General features: G+C 48.8%; 1 long non-coding RNA gene across 1 annotated transcript in view; it reads left to right on the top strand.

Moving 5' to 3' along the window:
• The window catches only part of LOC116599097, a 49,883-nt gene extending 26,751 nt beyond the window's left edge, over positions 1-23,132 (top strand). Inside the window, exons 2-3 of the long non-coding RNA XR_004289240.1 lie at positions 21,672-22,129; positions 22,886-23,132. This is a non-coding gene — a long non-coding RNA (uncharacterized LOC116599097). The remainder of the gene's footprint in view (positions 1-21,671; positions 22,130-22,885) is intronic.
• Positions 23,133-26,846: the final 3,714 nt, after the last annotated feature.

The following is a 26,846-nucleotide window of genomic DNA, read 5'->3' as shown; positions in this document are numbered from 1 at the left end:
TAGAGTTTATGAAGCATGGTCGCACAGATTATTTCAGTGGGTCTTTATAATGTCCCCACTCTAAAAATGAGGTGACGGAGGGACAGAGCAGCCACCTTCCGTCCCATGTTGGGTGACCATTATGTCCTGCTGGCCTGGGACAGTCCTGATCTTTATCAACTGTCCCACTTTTGTTACTAATAGCCCCTTTCATCCCCAAAATGCCCTGACTCGGGGGGCTAAATCACACACCAGCTAGAAGGTCCCCAAGGGCTCTGGACTTGGCCGTTTTCCCTGACCTTCCGAGGCAGCGCTGCTAGCCACTGGCCGAGCGGCTCTGTCTCTTGTCTGGGACTCCCCGCCCTGCTGTCCCTTTAGGGGAAGGACAGCCATGTGGGAGCTGGTGTGAACCCTGGGGAGACGTGGGACTATGCAGCTGGTATGAAGGGCACAGGCTCTGGTGTCTGTCTGTCTCGGGTTCAAATCCAGCCGCTGCCCCTTAGCTGCCCCAGTTTCCGTATCTGTAAAACGCAGCTAAAAATAGCAGCGATGTCATTGCCTAGGGTTGAGGATCGACTGTCAGAATGCTCAGAGACCATGTAGCACACGGCTTGCATCGACATGGGTCATGACCACGGGGCTGTCAATGAGCATTTGAGGCTGTTCACGGCTGATATCATCACTGCTCCGGGGTGATGAGCAATGGCCTGACCCGCTTTCAGGGCTTGAAGCCCTGAGCTGAGCCACGTGCTCGGGAGTGAGGGTACCACGTGCCCCGGCTGTGTGGGAGCTGGGTGCTGTGGGGGTGGGAAGGGCCCCGCTGCAGATCCCTGTGACTCTGTGCCGGTCCCACGAGGGAGGTGGGGTCGGACTTGCTTTGCGAGAGTGGGAGGTGGCGAGTTGACTGGGACGTGGCGAGTTGACTGGGACGTGCTCCAGGAGCCGGCTATAATGTGTTTTCCCAAGAATTGCTGTGGCTGTCAGGGTACAGACGGGACGGGGGGCAAGGAAAGCTTGAAGCAGGTGAGCTTGCCGCGGTCACAGAACCCTTGGGACACGTGGGTTTGAGGGTGATCTCCAAAGAGTCCAGGGAAAAGCACCCGGAATGGGGCCAAGCTGCCAAGGAGCGGGAAATCCAGCCTGGCTTCCTTTAGGGCTCCCTTTAGGATCTCCTGGGGAGCTTAAAAAATTCCTCTGTCCAGGCTGTACCCCAGACCGGCTGAGTCAGGATTCCTGGGGTGACCACAGACATCAGGGTTCAGAGTGCTCTGAGCTCAGCTCCCATTCCACAAATTAGGGTCAAACCCATTTGTCACTGTGACTATGAATTCTTCCTGGGAGCAAACAGGGATGATGCTGGGAAAACACTGCATAAGCCATCAGGGGCGTGCGGACATAAGGTCAAACCGCCATGCGGGCACGGGGACTGTGGGGCAGCACTCGGCTGACAAATGAGTCCCAGCCATGACCGACCTCTGTATCTACTCTTCAGAGAGCCTGTGTCCCGTGTCTGGTCACACGTGGGGGTCATGAACATTGATGAGATGAGGAAAAGCACTTTTGGGGTCTTCATGGTGCTGGTCTCGGGTTTGGGGTTTGCACTGTCGAACTTGCAGCCAGTGGGGTGATGGCTGGTTTCATGTGGTCCACAACTCTGGGCTGGTGGGCCAGGTCTGTCAGCCTCCAGCCACGTGACTTCCCCACTCCGGGCCTCAGTTTCCTCCTCTGTGCTTAGGGACCCGTGTGCCTGCCAGCAGAGTGTTGCAAGCTTTCTGCTCCGTAATGCACTTTGCAGCTTCTGAGCTGAACGCATCTGAAGCCTTCGTGTCAGGCTGGGGCTTCTCAATTTTTATCACCTTTGGCACAGAGAGCTCACCATGATCTGCTGACATCTGGATCTTTCTCTATTTGCATTTCTATTTGCATTTCTGCTCCCCTGTATTATTTGGTGCTGCTCGTTCTCAGACTTCTGCAGAAGTACCTGGGCACACATTTGAAAATGCGAGTTGCCCGTTTCAGCCAGTTGGGGGTGGGGAGGGCCCAGGAACCTGCATGTTCACAAGTGTTCTCGGTGATTTCTATCGCTCAGTGTAGGTGGGGGAGGTGAGCAGAGCCTCTTGCCCTCCGTCCCTTCCTATCCTAGTTATCCCGATTCCCATCACTTAGCCATCGCTTGGGGGCACCTATTCTTGACCTTTGCTGAAGACAGAGCAGGTTTATCTCCTGCTTGGCTGTGTACTAGCGTGAAATACAGGACAAGGCGTCCCGTCCCTCTGAACCTCCTTGACTGTAAAACAGGGGGACCACTCGGGGGTAGTGCCCACTAGCCGATGTTAATTTCTCTGTGCCTTCCTGGGCTCTGGGCCACTCAACCTGCGTCTGCTCCCTGGTTCCAGACTGGCCCTGGCCCCCCAACCCCCTCCCAGGGACTCCTCCCTGCCCCCTGCCAGGGGCTTTGAGGCTGATCCCACATGGCCAGTGCTTGGGGAATGGGAAACATCCCTGTGACAGGCAGAGAGCCTGGATCTGGGCTGTTGTGTGGCTGTGAGGAAGCTCGGGTGAAAGACGGAGTCTAATCCAAAGCCCAAGGGACTGGACAGACGGCCATGAGCTGCAGAAGGGACACTGTGGGGATGTGGACTTACTTGTCTCCAGCCCTGTTCTTGGGGGGCTCCTCTGAGCTAGTGGTATAGTGATAACTAGGATAAGGTCGTGATGAGATGCTGGTGACTGAGCACACGGCCATTAGTGAGGCACGTGCTAGGCGACTTTCATCTTCACCTCATTTCTTCTCTGCATCAGCCCCGTGAAACTGTCACCCTCCTAGTTCTAGAGATGAAGGAGTGAGGCCCAGCCCGTGAGCACTAGCACTCGGCCCCCGTGTGCTGTGTGGTTGCACACTACTCGGCTGTGGTCTTATTAATCACAGGACTGGCATCTCTGGAGCACATTACGGTTTTCAAAACACTTTTTGTTCACGGTCTCTGACTTGAATCCTTACCATCTAACGCTATTCTTCAGGTGCTTTTTAAAAAGAGCTTTATTGCCGTATTACTCACGTAGCATAAAATTCACTGTGTTAATTGCACAACTTAATGATCTTCAGTGAATTTACAAAGCTGCGGGGCCATCGCCCCAATCCACTTTCCTGATGTTACCATCACCCCCCAAAGACCCTTTGTGTCGACCGGTCGCCTCCATTCCTACCCCAGCTCCAGCACCCCAGCCCGATCTCACCAACAGTAGTCGGGCTGTTACCGTGACATTTTATGGCAGAAGAACCTGCGTGCCAAGAGTTGTGACTGTCCCAGTCTCACAGCTGAAATCGTGTTGGTTAATCTACTAGGAAGTGTCAGAGCTGGTCTTGAACCCTGCCAGCCCAATTCTATGGTTCCCTAAAGCCCCTCTCTTCAGCCGCAAGCCTGGACAGCTCTTTTCCCATCTGAGTTTCAACATCTCCCCTCCCCCCCTCCCCCCACCCCTCCCCCCTCCCCCTCGCTGTCTCCTCTTCTCCTCCAGCTTTGCCACAAGGGAGAGACATGGCCAGGCTAGCCATTTCCTGCGGTGGCTGAGGCCTAGAAATCAAATTCCATTGACTGGTGGCTCCCTCTCTCCGGAGGGACAGGTGTGTTCATTTCCTGCAGCGGGAGGGGGGACAGGGATGTGTGGCTGGGGCCTGACCCAGCTTCCCTAGGTAGGTGAGCCAGCAGAGCACAGAACACTGCGTCTCTTGGGTGGTCATCTGTGAAGCTCTCAGGTGCCAAGGAACTAAACCCAGAAGCCAGACGCTCTGGGGCACGTAGACGGCATTTTCTGGTCTTGTTTCCCCCTCCATGGTGTTGGGAGATGATGATGGCCATGCCATGGACTGACTGGCTGTTCGCTCTAGCAACGTGCCTGGAACATCTACCTACCTGGGTCTCCGGCCCCCAGAGTAGGAACCCTTCGGGCTCCAGGGATTAAGCACTGGCAAGGAAGGGGTCCCCATCTGGGGATCTACCACTTAGCCCAGATCCCTATGGTCATGGAGGGGGCAAAGACTAGGCTCACATTATCTCCCCAGGTTTGGAAGATCTGTTCTGGGGGGCAGAGCTGGGTGGCAACAAGAGCCGCGTAGAGCCACTCCAGGACGACCTATGGTAAAATGTGGGGTTCAGGCTGTCATATGTGGGTACTGGCTTTTCCAGCCTTGGGTGGGAGGGCTCTGGTCAGGATCAGAGGGATGGGTGTGCTGAGGGTTCCCAACCCCTGACCCCCGGCACTGGCTGCCCTGAGCTCTGGCTCAAAGCTGCCCTCTTGGGAGGACATTTATCTCGTCATGGGGTAGGGAGGGCCCTGGACAGGGACTTGGCCAGAACTGGTGGGATCCTTGCTCTGTCATTGTCTGTGTGACCCTAGTCCGAGCATTTCTCCATTCCCAACCTCAGTGTCCACATCTGTAAAATGGGCACCAATACCTGCCATGCTTCCTGCTGAGCGTGTTTCAAACACCGTGCAGCCTGATCCTGAGAAGTCCCGTGGCTGCTGTGTGGCCCTGCCTGGGCCTCTCATTTTGGGGGGGGGACTCCTTCTCAGGCCCCAGGAAATGGTAACGGTGGGTGCCCGCAGGGCCTGGAGCAGGAGGAGGGTAGTTCTGCCTAAGCACTCGGAGTTGTAATGTTCATTCTTTCCTCTAGGGATGATTAGTTCATTTTAACTGGTGATTTTAAATCAAAGGTCCAAATGTGCAGAAGCCCACGGTAGTAAAGGTTTTAATGAGGCCAAAGGAAGCCTGGGTGAGAAGTGGCCTTTTTTAGGGGCTGGAACTAGGGATCTCTGTGATTCTCTTACCTTGGCTATATCTTTATGGCATTGAGATGAGCAGCTAGTTCTGTTAAAAATAAGAGATCCCGGGGAGAGAGGGGATGGCCATTAAAAGCCATGTGACAGCCCAGAGCGATGGGACCCACGGCGGACACGGTACGATGTGACACTCTCAGGCTAGGCCTGCGGATTTACACTGTGATCATGGCATCATATGTTTTAAGTTGTAATTTATGACTGTATTTTGAATTTATAAAATGTTAAGTATATAACATGCATAGAATTTAAATTTTTAAAATATCAGCTGCTAATCATTCACTAAAGTGGATGTTTATACTTAAATAGCTCCTATCTAGTGGGCCCTCCCTGTGTGCCGGATGCTCTAAACAGCTTGTTGTGTCTTATCTTATAGAATCTTCACAGTCTTGTGAGGCAAGTCCTCTTCTACCCATTGCACAGATGAGGTAGTGAGGTTTTAAGAAGGTTGAATGATATGCCCAAGGTCGCATGGCTAGAACTTGAAGGAGCCAGAGCAGTGGTACCGAGTCTCTGTGACTCTAGCTGCTCTGATCTTCATGTTGTCCTGTAGACACACATGTCATATATGTTGATGCAGAAAGGGGATGGGAAGGCTAGAAAAAGCAATGCCTAAGTGGGAGCACTGATTGTCTCAGGGGTGGAGACAATGGGCAATTCAATTCTTTTTTAGATATTTGTGCATTTTCTAAAATGTCAACATATCACTATGTAGGTGAGGTAAAAAAAAAAAACAAAAACCCAAACCAAAGTACCCTCTTAGGTTCAGTGCCAGAGGCATGTGAATCAAAATGATAAAAGAAAGGCTAATAGGAGAAAAAGTTTATTTTCATGAATATGAGGGCTTCATAGGAAAGAAGTAAAAACCCAAAGAAGTTAGACTCAGGAGCTTATATGCCATTTTGACAAAAGGTGATCAATTGTGGAGAAGTAACTAGACAAAGGAAGAGGGGTTGGGCTCCTAGAGGCGGTCTCTTGTGGGAAGGTAAGCATGCGAGGGAAAAGAATGGAAATGAAATGTTATTTAGTAAGGTCTATAGTGCCAGGTCAAGTTGGTGCCTTTGCCATTGGTAAGAGTCATCTCCAGTGATTAAGAGGTGTCCTCTTTCCTGTGTGGGGATGGAGACAACTTTACCAGTGAGAATTTATGGTACATTTACAACAGGAAATGTATGCCCTGCTTTCCGATGGAAAAGTGGGGGGCAGAGAGAGTTGCTTTCAGTTCAAAACAATCCTTACGCCAAATGGCCTACTTTGGGGTGGCGTGCTCTGATCTACCTTAACTATGTGTGTGTGTATGTATGTATATGTGTGTGTGTGTTTGTGTATACACACACATATATTGTAATGAAAACAGAGACAAAAGACAAAGCCGGCTTTCTTACCGATCGGTTGCAGCGACCCGTTGACCAGTTGTCTGGTGGCCTTGAAGGGGAGATCTCACTGGGGCCTCCAAATGTAATGCCAATAGAGTATTACCCCCACCTTAAAAGACCACCAGAGACGTGAGTCAAAGCCAAACAGCAAGGGTCGTTTATTGCAGGTTCGAACCTGGACCTCTGTGGCGCTCGTTGCCGATAACGCCGAGAGGTCCAGAGCTGGGTTGGTGCAGGATTTTTATAGACAGATACAAACAAGTTTCGGGTGGGGCTGAGCTGATTGATTGATAGTTTGAACAGGCATACTTGGCGTCAGTGGATTGGGTCAGGGGACCCCCGCGCGAAAGCAGACAAAGCAATCTTAACAGAAGCAGAACTGGCCGGTTAGCCCACTCATGCAAAAAAGCACTACCAGGATATTGAAGGCCTGGTTACTTATCAAGTAAAGACAGTTGGGAGTCTCCTGGTGGAATGTTACATTCCTGCTATCAAGCATCCTTGTTAATGAGATTTAGGTTTAGAAGAAATTTAACTTTATTTACTTTTCCTTCTACCTCCGCCTCCTTCCGTTTTCATGGAGGGGAGGGTGACATTAGGGCTTGAGGAACTGAGTTCTGTGTCCCTGGAAATTGGGCTATTGATAAGGTAACTTCTTTGTTGTAAATCTCAAGGACATTTGCAAACCAAGGGAGACTCCTACCTTGCAGGACTGTGATCTCTGCAAGTTAACTATTTATCGTTTTATGGCAGTCAGGGGTGCCTGAGGAATGCTACACATATGGAGGGGAGCTGGTGAAGGGAGGTGGTGCAAGGCGCCAGCCTTTGCTTTGTCCTCAGCCAGCCTCCTGCTCCTTCAATATATTTATATTTATATATTTCAAACCTTTATTTAATTCTAGTTGGTTAACATACCGTGCAATGTTGGCTTTAGGAGTAGAATTCCTTTAACTATATATTACATTTAAATCAGGATACGTGTGGTTACATTTCTTGTTTTAAATGTGCTAACTTGGGGCGCCTGGGTGGCTCAGTTGGTTGAGCGACTGCCTTCAGTTCAGGTCATGATCCTGGAGTCCTTGGATAGAGTCCTGAATCAGGCTCCCTGCTCAGCGGCGAGTCCGCTTCTCCCTCTGACCCTCTCCCCTCTCCTGCTCGCTCTCTCAAGTAAATAAATAAGATCTTTAAAAAAAAGAGAGAGAGAGAGAGAAAATGTGCTAACTTTAAGGAAACAATCTAAGGGAGAAGATCTCTGTGTTGAGACATCCACCGTGGACTTGACCCCTGGATAGGAAGCTGATGGGACACCTCACACATGACTAAGGGAAGACCCAAAAAGCCACTCAGATTGAGCAGCCATCAGAAATGTCTGGCTGGGGACACCTGGGTGGCTCAGTCTGTGAAGCATCTGACTCCTGATTTCAGCTCAGATCGTGATCCCAGGGTCATGACCTCAAGCCCCACGGCGGGCTCCACCCTCAGCCAGGAGTCTGCTTGTCCCACTCCCTCTGCCCCTCCCCCCACTTGTGCATGCATGCGCTCTCTCTCTCTCTCATAAATAAATAAATAAAAACTTGAAACAAAAACAAACGCGCGCTGGGAGTCTGTAGAGCTGCCTGGGGCAGGTTCTGGGATGTGACAGGAGGTGACATAAGGCAGAACTGAGTGAGGCCATATGGGGAAACAGAGTCAGAGAAAGCAGGACCAGAGGGCCAGGCTCAGGGCCCAGTGGCCCTTAGGGATAGAGAGCAGGCTCCAGGAGGCTTCTTTCCACTCTGGACCTGTGCCTGTCATCACTGTGTCCCACACGGTGGTAGAACCTAGAAGAGCCCCAGTCAGTTCATTTTGAAAAGGACAACAGAGAAAATCCAATGGAATGAATGATTTTCCATCACAAAGCCTTGTTTCCTGACCCAATGAGAAAGAATAGAAAAGCAAATCATCCTCTTCCCCCCCCCCTCCCCCCCGGGATGAAACCGGTGTGGCAAACAGCAACGTGTGTGCGTGTGCAAAACAGGCGTCAAGGGCTTTGAAAACTTCGAAGTAGTCCTAAGCCCAGAGCACAGACAGCGAGGGTTTACTGAGCACTTACTATCTGCCGGGCGCTGAGCTGCGAGCCCTCTCAGAGATGGCCGCATGGTCACAGGCATTTTGATGGTGACGAGGATCGTAACCGTGTCATCCTTGGGAGCGGGTGTGGGTTGTTCGAAGTGCCTCTCCCACTTTGGCTCGCTTCGAATCACCGCCCCCAGGGAGAGGAGGAAGCTGAAGGGAAGGGAAGTCAACGCCAGTGAGTCACGTGAGGTGGGCGCCAGGGTTACCTGCGGTCCAGGCTAGGAAGTCAGGCCCAGTGATAGTTTAAGGTCAAAGGTGCGGCCACAGTGACTCAGTGGGATGAGAGAATGAGTGTGCCCCTGGGTACACGGGGTACACTGAGGAGCATTTCTTTTTCTTTCCTTTCTTTTTTATTTTTAAAGATTTTATTTATTTATTTGACACAGACAGAGATCACAAGTAGGCAGAGAGGCAGGCAGAGAGAGGGGGGGAAGCAGGCTCCCCACCGAGCAGAGAGCCCCACGCAGGGCTTGACCCCAGGACCCCAGGATCAGGACCCGAGCCGAAGGCAGAAGCCCAACCCACTGAGTCACCCCGGCGCCCCTAGGAGCATTTCTTTAGAAGTGTTGTTTGGTCATGCTTGGCTGGGTGCCGGGGTTTCTCTTCATCTGGACCCCCCTGTAGACCCTACGGCGTAGAGAACTTGCCATCTCTCTCTGCCAAGGCCAGGCCTTCAGGACAGCTTTGAAATTCAGTTACAAAGGAAAGGTTGCAACCCGCCAAGCAGGTAGCTTTCTGTGATGTCACTTCAAACCCTGCTGGCATTTTAAGATCCGGAAGCAGCTTGGGTTCCAAATAAGGGGCGCCCCCTCCCCAGCCCGGCCTGGAGGTGGGGTGGGGAGCAGAGGGGCACCTGCTGTGAATTTCTGGCTGTGTCTCTGCAACAGCATGGGAGTCCTAGAGTGAAAGGCTTTGTGGCTTTGGCTTTGTGTTTTTTAATCAAGACTTCTTCTCAGTCACCTTAGAACCAGGTAGGCGGCTAATGCAGAGCTCTGGATTCCTGGCGGGGACGCGGCAGGGCACTTTCAAGGGCAATTTTAATTTCCCGACTTTGTTGCCTTACCTGGTGGGCAAGGAAAACAGGTCTGTTTTGATGGTTGAAGATGTGAAAAGAGGCCGGTGGTGTGCTTTGTTGTGGAGTTAGGGACTAGAGGTGACTCAGATCCGCTTGTGACTGAGCAAAGTGACTCCTCCTCTTCCTCAGGTGACCCAGTCATGGAACATGGGGAAGGGGCTGGGAGTCCGGGGACCTCGGCCCCGCCTCTGACTTCTAGGGTTTAGTCACTTCCCTTGTTCTGCCAAGGATCTAAAGCGGCAGTGGATAAGAGGGGACAGGATAAAAGCTTAGAAAATCTGCCTGATAGGAAACTAAGGACAGAACGTAAGATGATTTTGGGGTGAGGTTGTCCACGTGACACACTGTGCCACAGGGTCTGTCCATTTCATAGGTGGTGAAACCCCGGTTTGTTTCTGAGTTACCCGGTGGCCAAAACAAAAAATCCAGGGGCCTGAGGACACTCTCTTCTATCTGGAGAGACATTCTCGTCCTCAGTGTGAACAATCAACAGCAGGTTTCATGGGGCTTTTTCTTATGAAATCCCTCAATGCCTACAAGTCTGCCCCAAAGTACAATTCAGTGAAAGCAATTCTTTAGGGACCAAACCAAATTAATTCCTATGGAAGAGGCCTTAATTATGGTCCCAGGAAAGATTCACATGTTAGACAGAGGACTGAGTCTTTCTAAGCCTGGTTTCTAGCATCAGAAACACTATGTTAAGCTGGGGTTCTTTTTTTTTTTTTTTTTTTTTTAAATTTAAAGACTGATTTATTTGAGAGGGTAGGCAAAGGACAGAGGGCGAGGGAGAGTTTCCCCTACTGAGTTTCCCTACTGTTTCCCTACTGAGCGTGGAGCCCAGTGCAGGATTCGATCTCATGACCCTGAGATCATGACCTGAGCCAAAATCAAGAGTTGGACACAACTGACTGAGCCATCCTGGAGCTCCTGAAACTGGGATTCTGGATGAGGGTTTTCCCTGAGCACCCCAGGAACTGCCAAGCCTCAGAAATAAAGTGACGCCTGAGCTGTGCTTAGAACAGTGTCTCACACATAGTAGGTGCTCAGTTAGGTTGTATTGTGGTTGCTGTGGGGTCAGTGCCATCGCGCCCAGCGGGCCACTCTCGTGTTTGCTCTACAACATCCGAAGCTCTTTGCAAAGGAGAGGCCCGTCTCGGGAGTCTCTGCAGCGGCTGTCGTGCTGCTAGTAGGGGGATCACTAGGAGACTTGCTGCAGAGCCAACACAGAACTCAAGGCATCCTAGGGCATGTGTGTTTCAGGCTCAAGGAAAGATGCGGGGAAGGAGGGCAGGACCAAGGGCTGGGTGTCGGTGACTGGGTGGGCAGCAGGGGACCGAATCACCCCCACACCACTCCTGGGGATGCTGCCTGGTTGCAGACAGAGCTGCCTTCCCAAGTGTTTATGGCCCAAGACGGCCTGGGAAGGCACTTTCCAGCCACCCTCCAGATCAGGAAGTAAGCGTGGCAGAGAGCTGGGGCCTTTTGCGGTGTCGTTTATCAGACGAGCACTATTTTTAGCGGTGCCATTTACTCTGAATTGCACCAAGCACTTCATGTTCTTGAAAAATCAGCCTCCACCTCAAGAACTCAGGGATTGCTGCAGCTGGAGGCATCTCGGAGCTCACGTGACATCCTCTGCGTCCTCATCTCGCAAAGGAGGAGGACTGAGGACATGATGGGAATAGTGAATTAGCAGTAGATACGGCAGCTAGCTGGAAGGCTGACTTCCCGGCCGGCTCACTTTCTGATAACGTTACTTACTGCGTGAAATATTGCAAACAATTTGTGCGCCTCGGTAGGGGATTAGTTAAATAAATAATGGTCCATCCACCCCCAAGATGTGTGAGTGGAAATATTATAATGCCGGTCATTAAAAAATAATGAGGTCAATTGACTTTTATTGATATGGAAGGATGTCCATGACATACTAATGAGTGAAAGGAACAATTTGCCAAACAGCATTTGTGTGTGTGTGTGTGTGTGTGTGTGTGTGTGTATCTGTGTGTCTGTAATATTTATTATTGTACAACCAAATGTTAGAGGTGAGTCTCTCCAGGTGGCAGGATTTTAGATTGTTTAAATTTTCTTCTATATATTTTAAGCAGCATTTAGCCTTTTCTCTTTCAATGAGTATGGATTTGTTATAACAAAAGTGTATTAATTTTGAAAACCACTAATGGCTCATTTAAAACAGGTTTTAAGGAGGGCCTGGGTGGCTCCATGGGTTAAGCCTCTGTCTTCGGCTCAGGTCATGATCTCAGGGTTCTGGGATCGAGCCCCAAATTGGGCTCTCTCCTCGGAGGGGAGCCTTCTTCCTCCTCTCTCTCTCTGCCTGCCTCTCTGCCTACTTGTGATCTCTCTCTGTCAACTAAATAAATAAAATCTTAAATAAATAAATAAATAAATAAAACAGGTTTTAAAAACCATAAAAAATCATATACTATTTTTTTAAAGATTATTTATTTGACACAGAGAGAGAGATCACAAGTAGGCAGAGAGGCAGGCAGAGAGAGGGGGAAGCAGGCTCCCACCGAGCAGAGAGCCCAATGCGGGGTTTGATCTCAAGACCCTGAGATCACGACCTGAGCCGAAGGCAGAGGCTTAACCCACTAAGCCACCCAGGTGCCCCGGAAAACTATTTTTTTTTAATAGAAAGAAAAAAGAAATCCATCCAGCCGCACCACCATTGTTCGTTTACTGGAATTTATAGAAACGGACACTTCTGAAAACCCCCTAAAATTCTATCTGATCCACATTCCAGAATTCACTGAATTCATTTTCCTAGATGCCGGGCACCTATTTCTAGTTTTCCTTTGCTCCAGATGCTGGAGGACATGCTTGTGCGTACATGTTCATACACTTTATGTTCTTAGCAGTTCCTAAACTTGGGTCTCCTGATCAGAGACGCAGGCATTGCTAGCTTCAGCAAATATTCCCCAATTGCTTTAAAAAGCAGTCTATCAATTTATATTCCAATGCAGCAACTGTCTTTTCAAAATATTTGCTAAATGAACCCATCATCTTGAAGCTGTTGGAGCTATGTCACGCAGAAAATTGGGAGGCTGGTGCGTAGTTCCGGGGTGCCTTGGCACCTACTGTTGGCTTCATGACGTCTTATATCCCATCTGGTTCAAGCCAACAGACATCTAAAGGGTGTGAAGGGAGGGTTGGTAGAAAGGCATCCTGACATATTGGATGGAAAGACCAAATATCATACCCTAGAGGTTAAAGACAATTCTCCCCAAACCCATATGGTATCGATGTGTGTGTGATGGGCAGGAGGGTGGATTTAAGTAATTTTCAGGTTCACCCAAAGGATAGACTCATGAGAATTACCAGGACATTTTCGAAAAAAATGGGAATGGTAAAAGAAAGCTTGCCTTTCCAGCTATTAAAATTCTAGCGTTTTATGAGAAGAGAAGTAGAGACTAATATAGGCTTATGTTTTTCTGATGGAAGGATGAAGAAAGGAGTTTTTCTTTTTTGTTAGCATTGCACACCACTTTTTCATTTCATGTTTTCATTGCACTCCATTTCTTTCAATAATGGGGAAAAAAAAACACAAAAAGAAAGCGGAAGTAGATTTTAAAGTTCCGTAAGTAAATAAGCTTCGCGAGCAAAAATGTCAGCTATTCCATACCTAAGCACGTACCTGCATCATAGAACGGGAATGCGAACTGGTGCAGCCATGGTGGAGAACACTACGGAGTCCCTCAGAGAATTAACAAGGGAAGTACCCCATGAGCCAGCAATCCCACTTTTGGGCATGTATCCAGAGAAAATGAAAATGTTATACACGGTAGGACACGTGCACCCCTGTGATTCACTGCAGGATTATCTGCAATAACCAAGATGTGGAAACAATCTGTGTCATCAGTGGGTGAGCAGATAAAGAAATCACACACCCACACACACACACAGGGACATATTATTTTGCCATCGAAGAGAATGAAATCTGGCCATTTGTGACAACATGGATGGACCTTCTACATGGAGGGTAGGGGTGGGGTGGAACGGGTGAAGGGAATCAAAAAAGAAAAATGGTAGGTGGAGACATTTTTTTTTAATTTTTACTTTTTTTATTAACATATAATGTATTATTAGCCCCAGGGGTACAGGTCTGTGAATTGCCAGGTTTACATACTTCATATGTCCATAGCCCAATCACCCTCTTCCTACCCACTTCCCCCGACCACCCTCAGTTTGTTTTGTGAGATTGAGAGTCTCTTATGGTTTTTCTCCCTCCCAATCGCATCTTGTTTCATTTATTCCCTTTCTACCTCCCAACGTCCCCACGTTGCCTCTCAACTTCCTCATATCAGGGAGATCGTATGATAATTGTCTTTCTCTGATTGATTTATTTCATTCAGAATAACACCCTCTAGTTCCGTCCACATCATTGCAAATGGCAAGATTTCATTTCTTTTGATGGCTGCGTAGTATTCCATTGTGTATATATACCACATCTTCTTTATCCATTCATCTGTTGATGGGCATCTAGGTTCTTTCCGTAGTTTGGCTATTGTGGACATTGCTGCTATAAACATTTGGGTGCACGTGCCCCTTCGGATCACTACCTTTGTGTCTTTAGGGTAAATACCCAGTAGTGCAATTGCTGGGTCATGGGGTAGGTCTATTTTCAACTTCTTGAGGAACCTCCATACTGTTTTCCAGAGAGGTTGCACCAGCTTGCAAGGTGGAGACATTCTGTACAAGTCTTATACTTTCATAGATGATGAAATTTCGATTAAAATAAGATTGCTCCCTATAGTCTCATCTTTTAAAATATTGCTTTTAAAATATTGCTATAGAGCTAATTATGTGTCAGATATTGTGTTAGAAAATGGTGTGAAATGCTAACAAGAAATCATTTCTTCAGTACACTGTATTAGAGTTAATCATAGGGTACCTGGGTGGCTCAGTTGCTTAAGTGTCAGACTCTCGGTTTTGGCTTGGATCCTGATCTCAGGGCTGGGGGATCAAGCCTGCATCAGGCTCCACACTCAGCGGGGAATCTGCCTGAGATTCTCTGCTTCTCCCTGTGCCCCCCTTCCTGCTATCTCCCTCTCAAAATAAGTAAATAAATCTTTTTAAAATTAAAAATTTTTTTTTAATTTTTTAAAGATTTTATTTATTTATTTGACAGACAGAGATCACAAGTAAGCAGAGAGGAAGGCAGAGAGAGAGGGGGAAGCAGGCTCCCTGCTGAGCAGAAAGCCTGATGCGGGGCTTGATCCCAGGACCCTGGGACCATGACCTGAGGTGAAGGCAGAGGCTTTGGCCCACTGAGCCACCCAGACGCCCCAATAAATCTTTTTAAAAAGTAACATCGCACCCATGTTTTCCTGCTGTTTACACTGTATACTGGTGATCCAAGAGGCTATTCATGGGGAAAGCCTTATGAAGGGCCCACAGGAACTCAATTCTGGCGGTTAACTGTCAATCTATTTCAAAATAAAAAAGGTAATGTAAACAAAGTATACAAAAAGCATCATGAACAAAAATTTAAGCCATTTAAAAAAAAACCACTTCTCTAGTAATCATGAACATGCAAGGTAAGTCAACAACGAGGGGATGGACAGGTGGCTCAGTCGTTAAGCGTCTGCCTTCAGCTCAGGTCATGATCCCCGGGTCTTGGGATTGAGCCCTGTGTGGGGCTCCCTGATCAGCTGAGGGCCTGGGTCTCCCTCTCCCTCTGCCCCTCCCCCCAGCTTGTGCTCTCTCTCTTGTTCACTCTCTCAAATAAATGATAAAAAAACTTCACCAAAAAAAAAAAAAAAGAAAAAAAAAAGAATGAAGGAAGGAAGAAAGGGTCTTGTCCAAAGTTCTTAACATTTGCATAGTAGTTTAATAAATTAAGGTGCATTTGTACATGAACTACTAAGTAGACATTAAAAACCTTATTTTCTAAGGAGTTTTAATGACATATTACTAAGTGAAAAAAAGGATGTAAAATCCTGTGAATTTTTAAATTCTATATGTTTAAAAGTACTGTGTTCCTGTATGTGTAAGAATGGAAAGAGCTGAAAAGGCAAATTTTGACAAAGTGCACAGCAGTTTGTTGACTTTGAGGAAGACCTCTTACTTCTATTTTAAAACCAGTATTCTGGGGTGCCTGGGTGGCTCAATGGGTTGAGCCTCTGCCTTCGGCTCAGGTCATGATCTCAGGGTCCTGGGATTGAGTCCTGCATCGGGCTCTCTGCTCGGCGGGGAGCCTGCTTCCTCCTCTTTCTCTCTGCCTACTTGTGATCTCTCTCTGTCAAATAAATAAATAAGATCTTTTAAAAAATGCAAAAAAAAAAAAATAAAACCAATATTTTATTTCTGAATTTCTTCTAGGAGGAGGTAATGCTTTTGTAAATGAGGAACTACATTAGGAAGTTAACAAAGTACAATTAGCATCATGAGACCCACACAGCCGTCTAGCAAAACACACAAGAAAGAATTCTAGCATGTTGATGATTAGGATTTTGAACCATCCTTTTATTCTCTGATATGTTTTCTGAATTTTCTACAAAATAAGTGCAGCTCTCATGGCCAGGAAGTAAACCACAGCCTAAAATGTCCAGGTGAGCCCCCAAGTTATTTTTGCATGCTCGGGGTGTTGGAAATCTCAGGATACAGTCTAAGCTTATTTTAGACCAATGTTAGTTACATTTCCTTCAGCCCTCTAGATGCTTTTTCACGTGAAGGGTCCCTACATCTGAAGTAACGTGTCCAATTGCTAATCTGAAAAAAATAAAATAAAATAAAACCAAACGCTATTTCATGTGCATTTCTAGACTTTCTGGACACTGTTGCCCTGGAGGATAAAGAAAAACATCAAGCACGGCATTTGTAAATTTAACGTGTTGTTTAAAAATGAGTTTAGCGGGCGGAAATATAAACGTGGTACAGCCACTTTGGAAAACAGTTTGGCCGTGTTTGGTACAGTTAAACATGCATCTACCATAAAACACGATAACTCCACTTTTAAGTATTTACCGGAGAGAAATGAAAGTGTATGTCCAGACGCAGCTCATACAAATTTTTTTGCAGCAGCAATGCTCGTAATAGCTTCAAACTGGAAACTTCCTAGACGCCCACCCATAAGTAGAGGGATAAACTGTGATATATTCATGTATCATCACAAAACAATACAAAAGAACAAACAATGATAACACAGTGGCACAATGAACCTCGGAACAGGGCACCGTGGGAAGAAGGCAGAAGCAGGAGTGTGTACTGCACATTCTATTCTTGGAGAAGTCTGGCAAGGACAAGGTCAGCTATAGTGCCAGAAAGCCGGTCCGTGTTTGCCTGGGGCTGGGATGCAGGGGCATGTCTGGGTGGAGCAGGAGAGAACTTTCTGGGGTGATGGAGATGTTCTCCGTCTTGATTGTGGTGGTGGTGACATTGAGACATGTTCGTGAAAATTTCTTCACCTCTCTATTTAAAATGGATGCACTTTGTCGTATGTAAATTATACCTCCGCAAAAATGATCTTTTTTCTTTTTATTTTTTTTTAATGTTTTATTTATTTATTTGACAGAGAGAGAGAGAGAGATCACAAGTAGGCAGAGAGGCAGGCAGAGAGAGAGGAGGAAGCAGGCTCCCCTCTGAGCAGAGAGCCCAATGCGGGGCTCGATCCCAGGACCCTGAGATCATGAGCCGAGCCGAAGGCAGAGGCTTTAACCCACTGAGCCACCCAGGTGCCCCCAAAATGATTCTTTTTAAAAAGATTTTATTTATTTATTTGAGAGAGAGCAGGGAGGGGCAGAAGGAGAGGGAGAAAGAATGCAAAGCGGACTCCACACTGAGCTCAGAGCCCGAAGCAGGGCTCGATCCCACAACCACGAGATCATGACCCGGCCTGCAACCAAGAGTCGGACACTTAACCGACTGAGCCACCCAGGCATCCCAGTTAGCAGGGAGCCTGCTTGTCCTCTCTGCCTGCTTAGCAGGGAGCCTGCTTCCTCCTCTCTGCCTGCCTCTCTGCCTACCTGTGATCTCTCTCTCTCTGTGAAATAAATAAAAAATCTTAAAAAAAATTAAAAAAAAATCCTTTCCAGTGTCACTGGCCAGCCTGTGGGTCTATTTTTCAAGTGAGTTTATTCTATGCACCGCCACTACGGAATTAAGAATTATGAATCTGGTATCAGAACATTAAACCACGCACAGAGACTTTCAGAGTTCAGGGCCCGGCGCAGGTCCTACACCCATGATGAGTACCTGGGTTCTGTTTCCTGACTTTTCAGATACTCTTGTGCGTGTGTGTGTGTGTGTGTATGTGTGAGAGAGAGAGAAACACACACACACTACTTTACATAAATGGGATCACACTACAAATGCTGTTTTTAATTTTATTTTTTTCCTCAAAAATATGCTGAGGTCTTCTCTCTGAACCAGTAAATCCGGCTGGACGTGGTTCTCCAGAGAACACTGCACGGTGGGCCGTGCACTTGTAAATGAGTAAGCAGTCTCCTTTTGATAGCGTTAGGATGTTTTCTGTTTTTCGTGGTACCAGCACCCACCCCCACTGTATGGGGCTCTGTGCACAGAAATTTCTCGGCCCTTTCCCAGCAGCCCGGCCCCTCCCCGCCAAGGCACCCTCTCTGATGTGCCTCAAGATTGTTTGCCTTTCACATTTCCCTTCCCACTTTCTTTTTCTTTTGAGCTTTAGAGGGGGTAGGTCTCTGTAATCAACTTTACCTCATAGGATTCTGACACCACAAGGTGAGGACCGCAAGGCTCGACGTTGTGCAAGAGGGGCCCCTCAGGGTCAAGCAGCCTGCGGCCCTGTGAGTAGGGGCCCTAGGAAGTGTACCGAGCCTCAGGATTTCCAGAATCTACCATGAGAGGATGGCCTTGTACCCCCACAGAGAAGGGACCCTGCTACATTTCAAAAGAAGGGAGGTGTTGACTTACATTTTTACCGTACACAGCTTGATGCTGGCTTTCCACGCCCAGAACAGTCTCTCGGGCCTCTTGGGCTGCTGGCTTCAGAGTGGGCCGAGCTCACGGCTGTGCGCGGTGTGAGGGACTCCGAGCTGCCCTCTGTCAGTCAGGCAAACATTTAGTTGGGTCAGGCCACGCAGCACCATTTACAACCAGCGGGGTGGTTCGAAATGGAAGAGCCTGGTGACCTCTGACTAGTTCTGTGGCCTTGGGAACGTCCCCTGGTCCCCTCAGCTTCCACTTTCACTATACAATGTGACCCGGGCACTTAGATGGTCTTTCATGGTCTTTAGGGTTTCTTCCAGTCCCCCGATATGAGGGTCCTGTCTCTCCTACCCCCAGACAGGAGTGGCTTTTCTAGGCTTGGCGGGACTGGGCTGTGTTGTCTCTGAAGGAGTCTGCCCTGGGCTCCCCAGAGGACCAGCAAGTCACTCCTGGGCTAACCGAGGAGAGGCCGGGGAGGAGGGGGACCCCCAGGGAGCCAGGATGGGGAGGAGAGTCCAGTGTCAGCCGAGCTGCACTGCCGTTCTCACAGGCTACCAGGTCATCTCAAGAGGGGATGGGGGTGTTGGGAGAGGCCACTAGGGGTGGGGGGCTGGAGCAGAGTCAGGAAGTGAAAAATGACAAAAAGCAGGTGAGAAGGGTTGGTGAATGTCAAAGCGATCAGGTCACCCAGTGTATGCTAAGTGGCATTCATCAAAGTTAGGATTCTACCTTGAGACAGGGAGGCAGAGGTCTCATCCTTCCTGACAATGGCATTCAGAGGAACGGCTCTCACTCAGGTCCTTGAGAGACACAACCCTGGTTGGAAGGAGATGCATGTACAGTTCAGAGGGACAGAGAAAAGATTTATAATTTTAAGGTGGTTTTTTTTTTTTTTCCCCAATAAATCCTCCATGGAAAGTGAGCTAGCCTTGGGTGTTTTCTGGAACAAATGGTAAATTCTTTTGGCCACCTGGAGCTTTTGCAGACAGGAGCTCGGGGGACTGGGTCACCCCAAGGATGTGGCCATGGGCTGCTGGGAGCCATGAGAGCTTGGTCAGTCCCCTCGTGCAGGGGCTTGGACTGGAAAGTTCATGCGGAGCATTTCTGCAGCTCTGAGCTCTCCGGCCTTTCTTCATCTTTCTACCAGGCTGCTGGTCTTCAGATGGGAAGGGGCCCCAGGAGTCTTCAGGGACTCTATTTTTAGCAACCTCTGTCCTCCTCCCAGACCACGCCCTTTCATGCTCTCTCATAATTTTCCCTCTTCCCCTTACCGAAACCGTGCAGACCTAACCCACCCCCCAAAAAACTACTGGAACACCCACAAAGGGACGATTTGAAGTGTCGGCCCTGGTGACGAGGAATTAAATGACTCCAAGAGAAGAAGTTGTTTTGCAAGTGGGATGGGTTCTGGTTTTTATCTTCAACAGAATCTTGAAAATCGAGAAGTAATTTGATGCTAGATTACTCTGTGGGGTTTGGCCTCTAAATTGGACACAGTTGGAAAAAATCAAGCAGCATCACTACTAAAAAAATCCCTTCCTGGGGCGCCTAGGTGGCTCAGTGGGTTAAAGCCTCTCCCTTCGGCTTGGGTCATGATCCCAGGGTCCTGGGATCGAGCCCCACATTGAGGCCCACATCGGGCTCTCTGCTTAGCAGGGAGCCTGCTTCCTCCTCTCTCTCTGCCTGCCTCTCTGCCTACCTGTGATCTCTCTCTCTCTGTGAAATAAATAAAAAATCTTAAAAAAAATAATAAAAAAAATCCTTTCCAGTGTCACTGGCCAGCCTGTGGGTCTATAAAAAATGAAAAACAGGATGCTAATGCCCGTCTTGTTTTAGCAAAAAATAATACCCTTCCACGGATACAGTAACTAAATGAGGGGGAAAAGATCTTGACACCCAATTCAGAGAGAGATACATTTCCAATAAAATGTAACCTTTGTAGCTAATAATCATTCATCAAAATTATAACACCTCTGTTATTTTCATTTGTGTGCTAAGGATAATTGTAACTACAATTGTGGTCAAGGAGGGGAATTTTACCCAAGCCTTCTGACCTCTGGAAATGGTAAAGTTCTAATATTTTAATTTATATATATTTTTGTTTCAAAACATGATAGGATGATTATTACAGACATAAAAGTGTGAGAATATATGAGGATAACATTCTATGGAAGGAGCAGAATAAGTGTTCGAGGAGGAAAAGGAATGATGTGGAAACACTAACTGGTAAAGAAGAGCTTGCTCATGTACAATCGATTCTTGCCCAACACGGGTGTGGACTGAACGAATCCACTTACACTCAGATTTTTTCCCATCAGTATATGAACAGCACTGTAAATGTATTTTCCCTTTCTTATGATTTTCTTAGTAATATTTTCTTTTTTCTAGTTTACTTTGTTGCAAGGATACAGTATATAATACATACAACATAGAAAATACTTGTTGATCGGCTGTTTATGTTATTGACAAATCTTGGGGTCAATAGGAGGCTACTGGTAGTCAAATCTTAGTGGGGGTCCAAAGTCAAAAGCAGATTTCCAACCGTGAGGGGGCAGGGCGAGCGGGTTTGCCACCACTTCCCCCGTGTTATTCAAGGGTCAACTGTATTTTTAAAACATATGAGGTTATCATCCCAGGGTCGTGGGATCGAGCCCCACGTTGGGCTCTCTGCTCAGCAGGGAGCCTGCTTCCTCCTCTCTTTCTCTGCCTGCCTCTCTGCCTACTTGTGATCTCTGCCTGTCAAATAAATAAATAAAATCTTATTAAAAAAAAAAAAAGATGATGGTTGTACACTGTCCAAGAGGCAATTTTTTTTTAAAGATTTTATTTTATTTTATTTTTTAAAGATTTTATTTATTTATTTATTTGACAGAGAGAAATCACAAGTAGATGGAGAGGCAGGCAGAGAGAGACAAAGGGAAGCAGGCTCCCCGCTGAGCAGAGAGCCCGATGCGGGGCTCGATCCCAGCACCCCGAGATCATGACCTGAGCCGAAGGCAGCGGCTTAACCCACTGAGCCACCCAGGCGCCCCTAAAGATTTTATTTTTAAGCGATCTCTACACCCAACGTGGGGCTTGGACCTGCAACCTCCAGATCAAGAGTGAGCCAGCCAGATGCCCCAGGGAAGGCATCGTGGGTTTCTGGGTGGGCCTGACAAACGGACATAAAACGGATTAGTTAGCAGGAGAAAAGCACCACATTCACCAAAGTTACATGCCCAGAAGCCCTTGTGAAGCCCCAAAGATGTCATGAAACCTGCTTGATTCCACAGCGGGCTGAACAAAGGGGGAAGTTGTTGGGGAGAATCTAAACCATAGGAGAGGCTAAAGGAAGATAATTATTTCAACAAAGTCTATTCATACAGAATTTTCTCCATCTCAACTTCTGGTCCTTGATGATAAGAATGCTACTTCGCTTCTGGTGTGGTAAGGAAGACGTCTTCTCATATGGGGATTTCATCTCCTGCTTTTAAGAAAAAGAAAGAAGGTCAAAGCGTTTTTCTCGTATTTGCTGTTTTCCCCGTATCTTTCACTCAACATAATCCTTATGCCAGGCTGGTTTTTTTTTTTTTTTTTTTTTTTAATCCCTCCAACACCCCTGTTCCTGGCAGCACTAGTCATCACAACGAAATGTAGAAGCGACCCTTTGACAGACGTGAACGGGTGAGATGTGGCCTACACCTCCATGCGATTCGGCCTCAAAGGTTCAGGACAAAGGAAGGGGTTTCTGACACCCGCTATGTGGACGGACCTGGAGGAGGTTATGGAAAGTGAAATGAGCCAGTTGCAAGAAATTAAATCCTGCAAATTCCACTCATGTGAGGTACTTAGAGGGGTCGAAATCACTGAGACGGAGAGTCTGATGGGGACTCCCGGGGACTGGGGAGTGGGGAGGAGAGTGCATGTTTAGTGGGGATGGAGTTTCAGTTCTACAAGAAGAAACAGGCTGTGCAGATGGACAGTGGGATTAGCTACACGTTATGAATGTATTTAATATACCGAACTGTGCCCTTAAACATAGTCAAGACGTTAAATTTTGTGTCGTATAAGTTTTACCACCAGATAAATAAATAAATTAAATTAATAAATAAATAAAAATATTTGGAAGGAACATAGGAGGACGGTGGATATCAAAGTTCTCTTCCACGAGGTTCATTTAAAAGGATGATGGCAACAGTGTTCTTTTAAAATGTCGGTGTTTAAAATAGGACACTGAGTAAGAAATGCGAATCACATCCTGCTTCATCAGACTCTTGGTGCAACATTTTAGAAAACAAGCAAAGAAGATACGAGGGCGTCTGATGTAGCTTTTCTGAAACCCTTACCTGGGAGGGAGGGCCGTGGGGGGGCGGGCGGCAAGCCAACTCGTGCCCTCGGGCTGTCCGGCCTGGGGCTTGGTTGCTGATGGCCTGCAAGTTAAGAATGGTTTTAACATTTTTAAATAAAATAAGCACAAGGAAGAGCATTTCGCGACACATAAAAATGGTATGAAATTCAAATTTCCGTGCCCATAAATAGAGTTTGTCTGGAACTGCACCAACCTCATTCATTCCTGTCTCGTCTCTGGCTGCTTTCCCAGAACTCTGGAAGAATTGAGTGGTTGTGACACGGACCATATGGCCAGCAAAGCCTGGAGTAATCGCTCTCCGGCCCTTCGCAGAAGCCGTGTGCCTATCCCAGACTAAGGAAAACCGCCTCGTGGTTCTGGCTCTGCTCCTCACCGTGGACAAATCATCCCACCTTGCTGGGACTCGGGCTTCCCATCTGAAAAAGATGTGCTGTTTGGATACAGTGGTGTTGGAGTCCTCTACCGTCTCTAAAAATCAGGCGAGTCTGGGAAAGCAGTTCGTACTCGGGTCCTAATGGTCAATACTTCCCAGGAGTACTCGCTTTTATAAAAATGACCCCTGTGGGGGGTGCCCAGATGGCTCAGTTGGTTGAGCACCCGACTCTTTGTTTTGGCTCAGCTCATGATCTCGGGGTCCTGGGATGGAGCCCGTGTCAGGCTCCGCGCTCAGCGCAGAGACCGGCCTTGGCTTGGTGCCCACAGTTTTGGTGAGGGGGACTCTTTCCAGCGTCAGTCTCAGCGTTTGTGGTGAGCAAGGGTTTGAACAAACTGTCCGGTGACAGATATCCAGCAGCATCCCTAGAGGCCATCCCAGTTCACTCCCAGCCCACGGACTTCCCGTGGCCGCCTCAGGGAAGCCCAGGCGCAGAACGGACCTGAAACTGGCGCTGAGCTCGAGCAGGACGGGGCAGGTGCTTCTCACCCCCACCGTCTCCGTCTACGGAGAGCTGGCTTTCGTGTCGGGCTTGCAGGGAGGGCAGATGGGCCCTGTGAGTTACAGGTTGACTAGGGACAGGCCCTGCTGCCTCAGGTCCCCTGGAAGGCTGCAATGCCCCACCCACTATGTAGGGGGTGGGGGGTGGCGCTGAGCCCTGGGGTCTCAGAGGGAAGCACAAGAAACAGAAGGAAGGGAGAGGTGGGCGGTCAGGGTCTCCCTTGAACTTGCCGCAGCTTCCCCAGCCAGGGTATCAGCATGTTCTGTTTCCCCATGGGTCCAGTGTGGCCCACCTGGCTTTCCTGGAGGGACAGGCCTTGGGCAGTGGGGCAGGGGTGACCAACCCAGTGCCAACAGGGTCCTAGTCTGGGTGGCAAGCAGCCCTGTCTCATCTCAAAAGGTCTCCTCTCTGGCCACCAAGCTAGCTTCAATGAGCCCAAACATAGGTCAAGCTTGGGCTCCAGGCTGCAGGATGGAGGCATTTGAGAAGACAAAGCCTAAGTCTGGACTCTGGAGCCAGGATGGGCCTCTGCTCTGGTGCTGCACGTGTGGCCAGCAGGTCTGTCACTTGAGGTCCCCAGAGCATCAATGTCCTCCTTTCCCAGGTGGGACCTTCATCACCCACCTGGCAGGCATCCTCACAAATGTCCCTCTTCTTTGGGACTTGGAAACGGGCAGTGTCTCCTGATGATAAGAGAAATGAAGTTGGGGCCGGTTATCTGGTGGGTGGGAGGCGCGGCCCACCTCTCCATTTCTGGATGCTTCTGGAAGGGCGGGCGGGACTTACCGGCTAACTGCTTCATTTTGCCCTTTTAGGCACTGCCTTGTGGGCCCTCCACCCACCCGAGGAAGCCTCTCAGACGGGAGATGCTTAGATCCCACTGATCGAGACCCTGGGGAGGGGGCGGCGGCTCAGATGGCTCTGATAACATTGTTGTCTCCCGCCACTGTTTTCCGGTTTTCACGTGGGCGTTCTCCCCTTACAGGAAGATTAGCTATGGGTCCACCATGACTTCCCCGCTGTGGGCTGTGACCGTGGCCGTGATCGTGACTAGCATGAGACCATCCTCACAGGTACAGCCGGTCAGGGAGGTGGCAGCCCGCCGGCCCTCCGCCCCACGGATCTGGGTTTGAATCCCGCTCTCTGGCAGGCCTGCGTTGTTCCATCCGCACGAAGGAGAGACAGGAGCGGAGGCTGTGGCAGAGGGCTGTCAGGATCCCTCAGGCCCCTCGGGTGCCCAGGGCAGAGCACGTCTCTGAGGAAGAGCAGGTTAAAACCGGAATGAAAGCAAACGGAACGAGCGAGAGAGAACATTGGTTCTAAACCCCAGCTATGAGAGAATTACTTCTCTCTGCGTTTGGAGCTTGTTCTGATCCTCACCGCCACGCCCCAAAGGCTTGTTCTCTAATTCTGTTTTATCTTTCCGTCTTGCTTAATTAAGGAGTACTACACGCAGGGACTTTGGTGTTCAGAGGCCGGGCTCACGTTTCTTGCTGGGCTCTGTGCCTGCATGGGGGTGGGGGTCTTCTAGCCACCACCGCCCGCCCCCCCACCCCAGATGGGGCCTGGGCTCCTACAGCTTGGGGCTCAGTGACAGTGAAGAACGACCTTGGGGTGGGTCTGGGACCTTCAGGAAACCGGGCGTGTCCCACAAAGGCGGCATGATGAGGGGGTTGGGGGGGCCAGCGGAGCAGGAGAGGAGCAAGGCTGAGCCCTTTCATTGCTTTAAATTGCGGCAGAAATGAGGGATGGCAGTGACAACCATTGACAACTTAAAAAAAAACCCTTTTGGGGACACAGATGTTCAGGTTGTAGCGCTATCTATTTATAGAAACACACCTCAAAGGAACAAGCCTGCTTCTCAATGTAGAGACAATTGAGCAGAGACCTCCGATGCTGGGTGAAATCTACAGAATGTGTTTCTCCAGGGCTCCTGAGCCCGTTTCACCTGACTCAGTCCAGTGAGGACCTCTTCGTCCCATCCCTTCTCGGCGATAGGGAGAAATCGTGACATGGGCTGGCAAGCGGGACCTCAGGGCCAGTTGCAAGGGTTTTCCCGAGAGCTTCTCACAGCCAGGGGGGCAGACGGTTTCTATTTTGCCTTCCCTGCACCGGATGACCGACCTGGTCGCTTCTTCTCTCTGCAACTGACCCCTTTCCATTCTCCATTCATTTGCTAGAATGATGCTTACAGTGGATCAACATAAGGGCACAGGCAAACCCCTGGAGGTGGATAGAGGCAGTAGGAGTTCTAATTCTCATTCATCTACTGACAGGAGTGGTTCAAGTGCGGCACCAAGACGGCACACGTCTAGACTAGACGTGTCTATGTGTGAGGAGCCAGGAGTAAGGGTCTGAAAGGCAGTCGGACAGAAGTTGAGGACTGCTCCCCTCTCCTCCTCCTTCCGTCAGTTCCTCCCTCCTATTCTCCTCCCCCCCTTCTCTCCCTCGATCTCTCCCTCCTTCCCTTCCTCAAACACTTACTGAGCATCTACTATACGCCAGACTGTGCTCTGGGTGCTACGGATACAGCAGTAAACACAGTAGGCAAAAATCCCCGCCGGCATGAGCTGAAGCTCCGTCCCTCTCTTTCTTCCGTGGTCCTCTGCTTGTGATCTGGAAGTCTTGTGGTGCTGGGCAGGAGCCAAGATCTTCCGTTTGATGTTCAAAGAGTATTTACTGGCAACGGGAGCAACTGGGGAGTCAACACCCTATTCTAGTCATCTCTGCATTCCTAGAGATGAGAGGAGAAAGTGGCTCATAGCTGACGCTCATAAATGTGTTCGTTACATTGTTTCTGCTTGCGGACATGCAGCTAGACATTGGTGTGTGGGGAGGTTGAGGGCAGAAAACAAACCCCCAAAATGCTCAGACTTTGCCTTTGAGAAGCATGAAAATGTTTAGATGAAAAATCTAAGAAGGGAAAATAACATAGAGAATCAAACAAATAAGGAAATGGGTAGCAGATGGGGGAAACAGCTTCCTGCTGCTGGATGGACGAGAGGGTTTGAATGACCCCATGGTACTAGACTAGAGTTGGGGGCATTTGCATGAGCCCATGTTTATTTTCACATGCGGACAGGCGGCAGTGTTGGAAGTGTTCACGGACTTTTTGATACACACTGGTGAGCCCACATACATGTATTTCTTGCTCTGTTAGCCGGGAGGACATAGAAAAAGACTCGCCCTATTTCCGAGGTGGAGGTTGCACACAGAGACTCCCTTCCAGAGAGTGCGGTGTAGAAAGAGGGAAAGAA

Source organism: Mustela erminea, chromosome 9 (genome assembly GCF_009829155.1).
Source record: "Mustela erminea isolate mMusErm1 chromosome 9, mMusErm1.Pri, whole genome shotgun sequence".
Lineage (NCBI taxonomy): Eukaryota > Metazoa > Chordata > Mammalia > Carnivora > Mustelidae > Mustela > Mustela erminea.
The sequence above is the reverse complement of the archived record's forward strand: the minus strand, read 5'-3'. Positions and strand labels throughout refer to the sequence as shown.